General features: G+C 54.7%; 1 pseudogene; it reads left to right on the top strand.

The window, feature by feature from the left end:
• Positions 1-3,122: 3,122 nt before the first annotated feature.
• LOC149851699 (uncharacterized) lies at positions 3,123-4,172 on the top strand (annotated as a pseudogene).
• The last annotated feature ends 4,991 nt before the right edge of the window (positions 4,173-9,163 follow it).

The raw sequence follows: 9,163 nt of genomic DNA, 5'->3' as shown, positions 1-9,163 counted from the left end.
TCAAGGCTAAAATGGCAATTATTCTTATCTTAGCCTAAAAACCGTGGGAGCCATCACGGAAAGTGTGATTTAGTGTAACAAAGAGATAGTAAATTTGCAGAACAAAGAGAGCTCTTGGAGTTTTTCCTTCAGTTTCTAACCCCCCCTTCCCTCTCTCATTAAGGAGACAAGGAGGGCTGGCAAAGGACAACACTATTGATAGGAGCTAACAGCTATTGATAATGCATTTTTAATAATATTTCTAACATTTCCATAACGTGGGCTTTAAGCCCCAGCACCGAAGCGGGTACTAAACCACGCCGGGGAACAGTTATCCCCAGGAACGCTCACGGAGACTGCCTTCATTGACCCAGACACGTGGCGTTTCCCCGCCTCGAGAAGCGGTTTCAGAACATCCTGACACATGGAGCGAGAAGCAGAGGAGGAGGCAACCAGCAAAGCCCAGAAGCCCCCTCCCTTCGGCGCCCCCACACACACCTACCGGTGAATCCAGAGACCAAAACACCACTTGAGATAACAGAAAAACCAGGATGAATTCAACAAGAAAATCCATCCTGGTAAAGTTGCCAGGTTGGCGGAGCAAAGATACAGCAACCTCCCTCCTCCCCCTCTTTCTTGGCAACTGCCCACCCTCGGGTGCCTGGGGCCAGGGAGGTAGTCAGGGAGTGACATCACGGCGAGGTCAGAATGGGAGCCCCCTTGTCAGCTCATAAGGGCCACTGCCATTGCCTCGGCCCCACGGCCTTGTCCCCTGATCTCTGCCACTGCCATTGCCTCGTTCCCGCTGCCTTTTCCCCGATCTCTGCCACTTGCTCTTTACTCTACCAAGCGTCCCAAGCACAGGTACCACAGGCACCAACACACACACACTGTCACCTGAGTCAGTGTTTAACCTGTGTGTATATGTGTCTGTATGTGTACTGTGTATGATTTCATGTCATTATCATTAGCACATGTATGTGCAGAATTGGTGATAGGTATGCATGCGCCTAGGCTGGTAATTTGGGATTTTCGTGTGCCTGAGTTGGAGGTGGGGGTGTATGAGCCTAGCGTGTGTGTATGCACCTAATTGAGTTTTGTATGTCTGCCAGTGCAATTGTACAACACACCCTCCTGTCTGACAGCACGATATAGAGATCCTGAGCGTTGGCCTGACCCCACCGGGCAACACTTAAACACACATACATGGACACACACTTCTATTGCCTGTCATTATTGTGTAACACACATGCACACAGGTGCTTTGTATCATGGTTGTGTTACACACACATACTTCTGCTCTGTATCATTCTTCTGTAACTTACACAAATTTCTGCTCTGTATGATTATTATAGATACACAGACACACACACACACACACGTATCTACATCTTCCTTTGATTAATCATTTCTTTTCTCTATATAGTTGTGTATAATAAGGAAACCCATTTGTTTATTGGAATTGAAGTAAATTCCTGGGCAGTGAGGCTGAGGGACACACCTCTCCAAGGGACACCGCAATCAGCAGACCTGCCTGAGGGGGTTCCCAAGGCTACTGGCACCCTGAGGACCCAGAAGCTGGCATATTGCCCAGCCTAGCATGCCGGCAAGGGTTACATGTGTCCTGTCGTGCAGGGTGATCCCTTTGGCCTGGTGGAAAACTGATGCCAAGTAGTCATTGAGATTAGATTTTTTCCTAGCTGTTAGTTCTCAGCTGCCCCATTTGGTTCAGCAAAGGTCCAAGGTTACTCCTGCTTTTTTTCCAACTTCCCATGTATCTAAGAAGCATTTTTTATTGTTTTTGATTCCTGCAGACAGTTTGAGTTCTACTTCAACCTTGGCTTTTCTGCTCTGCACCCTACAGGTGTAGGTCAATGAGGAATAGTCCTCCGTAGAGGTTTTTCCTGACTTCCATCCCTTATAAACTGCTCTCTTTAGATTCAGGAGGTCTGTGAGTTCCCTGCTGAGCTCAGGGGGTCTCCCAGGCCTTTTGCTACCTTTTCTATGGCCCAGAATGGACTTCCCTTGTGTTTTTAGGCTTGTGTCCTTAAGGAGCGACCACTCATCACGGACTCCCCTCCCCATCAGATCAGGGTTTGCCAGCTTTGTGATGGATAGAGGAAGTGATGAACTAATGATCACTGTGACCAGGCTTTCCTTTGATTCTCAGGTCACTGACTAGATCTTCCCCTTTAGCCAGTACAAGTACAACACACCCTCCTGTCTGACAGCACCATATAGAGATCCTGAGCATTGGCCTGACCCCACCAGGCAACACTTTAACACACATACATGGACACACACTTCTATTGCCTGTCATTATTGTGTAACACACACGCACACACGTGCTTTGTATCATGGTTGTGTTACACACACATACTTCTGCTCTGTATCATTCTTCTGTAACATACACAAATTTCTGCTCTGTATCATTACTCCATGACACACAAGTGTGCGCAGACACACACACTTCTATTCCATGTCTTTATGTAACACAGAGACACACCCCTGTGCTCCTTATCTTTATTGTGTAAAACAGACACACACTTCAGCTCTGTATGATTATTCTGTAACACACACACACACGTCTGCCCTGTGTCTTTATTGTGTCACACCACACAGCACCCCCAGGTCCCTCCGCCCTGGGCACACCGGGCCGAGTGGGGCGCCCACAACCTGGCAGCAGAGCGGGAGCAGATTTGCCAGCGCACCCGGGGCTCCTGCCCTGCACGTTGTCCCTGCTCAGCGCGACTCAAGGGCAGGAGCTGAGCCCAGCCCAGGCCCGACCCCCAGGGCGCTGCCGGCCCCTCCAGGGCTGCCCTGCTCCACCCCAGGGAGAGCCCACGCTAGGCCCCGTCACCCCAGCCCTCCTGGGAAAGGGCTGCTGGGCAGAGGGGGCAACCTCTGGGCCCTGCTCCCTGCTGCAGGAGACTTTGTGTCTCTCCCGGGACAGCCTGGCCTTGCTCTCAGGCGCGGGGAAGCCCTTCAGCTCCAGGCAGGCGGTCCTGCTGGCACAGGCAGCGCGTCTCCGGGCTCCTGCTTGTGTGCACGGCTCTGCCGCCCTCCCCGGGGCTGCTGCGCGCCCGCCTGCCTGGCACGTCACAGCCGTCTGAGCAGGGAACAACCTGGAACTCACTTTCTAGGCGACCTGAGCGTGGAGCCGGAGGGAGGAGTGTGGCGTCCCCAGGGCCTGCGAGCACGCGCCCAGCAGCGCTCCATCCCCCATGCGGGTGAGGGGCCTGCACCACCCTGGGGGCTTCCCTTGGCTGTGCGGGAAATGCAGAAATGGGCAAGAAATGCAGCCCCCGCGCTATAGGCACTCAGGCCCTGATCCTGTCTCCCACCACTTCCAGTGGGGTTGGAAACCCCCCCAAGTGCTGACCCTCCCCACCCTACACAGCAGGCAGCTGTGTCCAAAACAGCTGCAGGTCTTGGACCCTGAGCCCAGGGCTCTGCCCACCTGCCACCCCTAGTGCCAGGGAGGCTGTGGGCATGGCTGCAACCCGGGGTTCATTTGTCTGTCTCCTGGATGAGCAGAGGAGGGGGCAGATACGTGTGAAGGGGGTGCTTTGAACCCCCACTGGAGACTGCCCCTGCTCGGTGCCAGGGCGGAGGCGGGGGCTGAGCAGGAGGTCGGCCGAGGTGCTCTCCATGGGAGAAGAGAGCAGCAGGGAGCCTGGGCAGGAGGATCGGGGCCCACCTGCCGGGACAAGGAGGGGCCCATCCGGGCAAGAAAGTGGCTGTGCCCCACCTGCTGTCAAAGGAAACCGGCAGCTCCCAGCAGCAGCGGAAAGGAGGGAGAGAAATCCTCCACCTCCACGTCCAAATGGAGGTGGCCCCAGGTGCGCCTGGGCAGGCGGGAGCCAGCACCACCAGGGCGCCAGGCACCCGAAAAGCCATGCAGCTCCCCTCCCGGGTCACCGAGCAGCCTGGAGCCTGGCCCAGCCCCGCAGCCCTGCCGAGCCGTGGAGGAGGGCCCCGCCGCCCTGGCGCAGGAGCTGAGCCAGGCCCACAGCAGCCCCCGCCAGAGCCGCGGCTCCTCCTGAGATGACCACTGGCACCCATCCCAGGCGTCCAGGAGCACCAGCACCAGCACCAGCTCCTCCTCGGAGAAGGACTCTGAAAGCTCCCCTGAGTCACAAAGCACCAGGTCGACCAGCAGCTCCTCCTTGGAGGGCTCCAGTAGCAACAGAGTGAGATTGCAGGGCGCTGGATTATGGGACCACATTAGACATCAGGTGGGGATTAGTGAAGGGAAGGACCTGTCTCCCAAAAAGATCCCTCTGAACCACAGTCAGGCCTTGGGCTCAGCAGAAAAGCATTCTGGGTGTGGAGATGCCCATGGGCATGAGGTGGGACTTCCTGCCACTGTCCCAACTCACATCATTTTATCAACAGGAAAGGTAATTTTGCAGTCACAAGCTGCATGGACATATGAGACTTTGTTGTGCATTAGACTAATCTAATGCAGGGGTGGGCAATGTTTTTTGGCTGGAGTACCAACACCCCCCACACCATCTACCTTGGAAGTTGTCAGTGTTAGCACGCCAGAAAAACAAAAGAAGCGGGGGAGGGTTACATGGCAGGACGCACTGCATATTAGTATAGTTAATAATTGTAATTGTTGCCTTTGTCATTGTGTATTCCTTTTTTGTTGAGCACGTTGCAATGAGAGAGAAAAAAAAGAGACAAATAAGAGGAAGAGGAGAGACAGAAAGAAAAAGGAGAGCAGAGAGAGAACGAGACACGCACACAGAGAACCATGTGCACAAACACAGAGAACCAGAACACACTCACACCAGACACATGCACACACACCTTCAGAACCAGACGCGTGTGTGCACACAGACACACAGAGCCAGATGCACGGGTGCATGGAGCTGCGCTCCTGGGCCGCTGGACAAAGTCCGACCTGACAATGCCCTGGCCCTGCCAGAGCCCGTTAGCCCAAGCTCCCACCCACCCTGCACAGCTAAGCCCGCAAAAGGTGTGATGCTCCTGGCAACAGGCAGTGCCAGCCTCATCCTGGTGTGGGGCTGGGCCGGGGCTGGGCTCAGAGTGGGTGGGAGTCAGGTGGGCTCAGCTGCAAGCCCTGCCGCAAGCAGCCTGGGCTCCGTGGTTGGCAGCAGCTCCCAGAGCCTGGGCCGGCTGCAGTTGGGAGGCTGCAAACAGCTGCTCTGGGCTCCGGCATCAGCTCCATACCGACGGGTGCATGCACACCTCAGAGCAGATGGTTGGGATAGGGCCTGAGGCAGCACTGCCCTCCTGCTGCCCTCTCTGAGGTGCACGTGCAGTCACTGCCCGCATGGAGCTGATGCCAGGGCTGTGCAGCCCGCTGCAGCTGCCCAGAGCCCAGGCTGGCTACTAACAGCTGCGCCGGGCTCCAGGGCCCAGTCATCAGATCTGTGCCGGTAGTGGGGAAGAGGCCAGGGTTGTGCTGCCTCAGGCCCCTCACCCACAGTCCCCTCCAAGATGCACATGTACCTGCTGGTATGGAGCTAATGCCTGAGCATGGAGCTCCTGGCTGCAACTGGCCAAGGCTCTGGATAGCTGCTGCCAACCACGGAGCCTGGTTTGCTTCCAGCAGGTCTTGCAGCTACCCAGCCACCAGCTGGGAGCAGCCCAGGCTTCATGGCTGGCAGCAGTTGCCTGGAGCCCAGGCTAGTGGTGGCGTGGTGAAATAATGGCCTCAATTGCGAGGCTCAGCACACCCAGTGGTTGCTGACTCTTGATCTAATGCATATTAAAGCATCGCTGTCTACATGTGTGCAGGAATTACTGCACAGCAGATTAATTTAATGCACCATTTTTAGTGCCAGTAGATACAGGTAGTAGAGAATGGCACATTAAATGAAGGCACCAAGGTGCACATGCAGACGTTGCCTCAGAGTGAATTGCTATGAATCAACCCAGGTAGCAGGGTGGCACAGGTTAGTTTGAAGCTCCGAGGGGTGGATGGGGAGCTGGGGACCCAAGGATTGGAGCTGCTCTGGGGAGTGGGTAGGAAGCTGTCCCCACCTCCTCCTGGAGCCCAGGCTTTACCACCCCCACACGCCACCCTCTGCCAGCCTGGGGCTGCTCCAAGTGTCCCCTGCCAGTCCAGATTGGCACCCAAGGGAATCTGGATCTCCCCCAGCTGCTTCTGGGGAGGGGAGTGGGGGAGGCCAGGCAGGAGCAGCCCAGAACTGAACAGCTGTAGATGCACATTGGGACGTGTGCCTGGGCGCAATTTAAACACACCTGAATTTCCTGTGCAGAAAATTCAAGCACATGAATTGCACATGTTGACGTACCCACAGGGAAGCTGTCTATGTGTCCTAGGGGCACAGCAGATGCAACAACTGTATCAGTCTCAAATATTAGGGAAACAAGTGGTTGTGATGTAACTGTTGTAACCTGGGCATGATCCCATGGAGCTAAGAGTGTAGTGAAGCAGTGGCAGGGTTAACCCCCATTTCATGCAAGGTTCAAGTTCTCCACTTTGGCTACACTGCATTAGCCCAGGATTGTGCATTACCTCATCACAGCCAATGCACACTCCAGAGCAGTCACTCCTGTTCCCTTTCTAGATATCCCTCTCCCCCATCCTCTAAGCTAGGGGTCAGATCCAGAACCAAGTCAGTCTTCTGCGCAGTGAACGGACTTAGATACCAGCTGGGAAGTGTCAGGAGCAGGGAAGCAGGAGCTAGATCTGCTGGGAAGTGATGACCAGATGTTTTCCTGGGATCTCTTGAGCAGATTTCTAACAATATTTGCAACACTTGGGTGCTGGGCACTGTGGTTCCCCTGCTTTCCATGGGGCAGGAGGAGGACAGGGGCAGGTCTGACATCTTGTGTTGTGTCAAGGCTGACTGTTGTTTTGCCAAAAGCTTGGACAACAGATTTGTCAAGATGGTTAGGATAGGGTTGATCCTGTCTCAGGCAGGGGGCTGGACTAGATGGCCTCTGCAGGTCCCTTCCAGCCTGACTTCTCTCTGAGTCCATGACGAGAGAGTCTTTATGAGGACTCAAGAACCTGGCTCAGTTAAACATGCCGATGAGGACTTGAGAGACCAATGCCAGTCACCCAGGCTTAAATCCAATACATTACCAACCCAGGCAGAGTGGTTTATTGTGGGGGATAAAGCAACAACTGGACAGACTCTGCATCTCAGTGGAATGACCCTACAACTCAGTGGGTACATATTTATAACCTCTTCCTTACAGCCTATGAATGTATAATTACAGAGCTGCTGGCCTTCTTCTCTGAAAACTCATGTTGATTGGAAGAGGTCCCAGATAATTGGAAAAGGGGAAAGATAGTGCCCGAATTTAAGAAAAAGAAAAAGAAAAAAGGAGGATCCAGAGAAATACAGACTGGTCAGCATCACCTCAACCCCTGGAAAAACCACAGAGCAGATCCTCAAGGAATGCACAAGGAGGAAGAGCTGGAAGTCCTTCCACAGTCACGGCACTAGGGTGTGACTAGCAAATTGCCTGTCAAGAATGATGGGGGCTGGGGGAAGGGACAGAGGCCCGTGTCCACACCCCCACCCCGCCACTTCAGGTCCAGGTCGACCTCCCCACCCTCCATGACTTTGGTTTGGGTCAGGCTCCGCACCCCCCACCCACTGCTTTGGGTCCTGCTCTGGATTCCCTGGTCCCTGCCTCTGCCTCGTGTTTTGGCCTGATTCCCCACCAGGTGCTTTGGATCAGCTCCAGCTTGCTCCCCTGTCGCCACTCTCCCCACCCCACCACCACTTTGGGTCTGGGTTTGGCTTCCCCCCCAAACCCTACTTCCCCCCTGCCTCTTTGGGTCCAGGCCCACTCCCCCTCCCCTGTTCCCCCTGCATTGGGTCCAGGCCCACTCCTCCCCTCTCTTCCACTACTTCAGGTCTGGTCTCCCTCCCCCCACCACCGCCAGTACTTTGCATCTGATGCCTCTCCCCTCCCACCCTGCCCTGCCAGTCTGCCTGGCCCCTGGCCACCTGCCTCCCCTCTCCACTCCCCTCCCTCCCTGTGCACCACCTCTCCCAAGGCTCGGTGCAACATGGCACTCCTGCCAGGCCCGGCCCCAGCCAGCCCCACCCATCCCGCCGTTCTTGCCCACTTCCCCTCCCTGCTGGCTATTCTGGTGGGGTGGCAAGGCTGGGCAGCAGTGGGGGCTGCCACCATCATCTCCACCTGCACCATCAGGCAAGGAGGCAGGAAGGGGAAACCCAGCTGCTTGGACGGCTGCAGCTCATTCTCCCCCACAGCTTAGGCTGCCCAGCCAGGCAGCGTCCATCCTCTTGGCAGTGCTTGTGAAGTTGGCCTGGAGCAATATTCACAGACAGACAGACAGACAGAAAGACTAAGGCTTTTATTATATCAGAATTGGAATAGCAGAGACTTGGTGGGAGCTTGCATGACTGGAGGACGGTCATGCATGGAGGTAGAAACTGTTCAGGGGGGGCAGTGGGGGGAAAAGAGTTGTTGTACTGTATGTAAAAGAGCCTGATCATTGCTCAGAGCTCCAGTACAAAGCTGGAGATAGGTCTGTCAAGAGTCTCAGGGTTAGGGCTAGAGGGGTGAGCAATAAGATTGATGTTGTGGTGGGGGTCTGCAAGACCACCAGACCAGGAGGAAGTGGTGGTTGAAGCTTTCTTCAAAGAGCTAGCAGTAGTTTCCCAATCACAGGCTCTGGTTCTCATGGGGGACTTCAATCACCATGACATCTGCTGGGAGGGCAGGAAAGCAGTGCCCAGAAAACCTAGGAAGGTTTTGCAGAGTGTTGGAGACAACTTCCTGGTGGAAGTGATAGAGGGGCCAACTAGGAGTGTTGCTCTTGACCTGCTGCTCATGACCAGGGAAGAATTGGTGGAGAATGCAGTAGTGGATGGCAACTTCAGCAGCAATGACCAGGAGACGATTGAGTTCAGGATCCGGAGGAAAGGAAGGATGGAGAGCAGCAGAGTAAGGACCCTGGACTTCAGAAAAGCAGACTTCAACTCACTCAGGGATCTCATAGGCAAGATCTCCTGGGAAGCCAGACCGAGGAGGAGATGAGTCTAAGAAAGCTGACTGTACTTGACAGAAACCTCACTGAGATTGCAGAAACAATCCAGCATGACGCACAGGAAGACTAACAAGTACAGCAGAAGAACAGCGTAACTAAATCACAAAAAGGAAGCTTATAAGATGTGGAAACTTGAAGAAATAACTA

The sequence above is a fragment of the Crocodylus siamensis genome, unplaced genomic scaffold (assembly GCF_052110815.1).
Source record: "Crocodylus siamensis isolate JL-2025a unplaced genomic scaffold, ASM5211081v1 HiC_scaffold_431, whole genome shotgun sequence".
In the NCBI taxonomy this organism is placed as follows: domain Eukaryota; kingdom Metazoa; phylum Chordata; order Crocodylia; family Crocodylidae; genus Crocodylus; species Crocodylus siamensis.
Note: the sequence above shows the minus strand (reverse complement) of the source record. Positions and strands in the feature narration are given on the sequence as shown.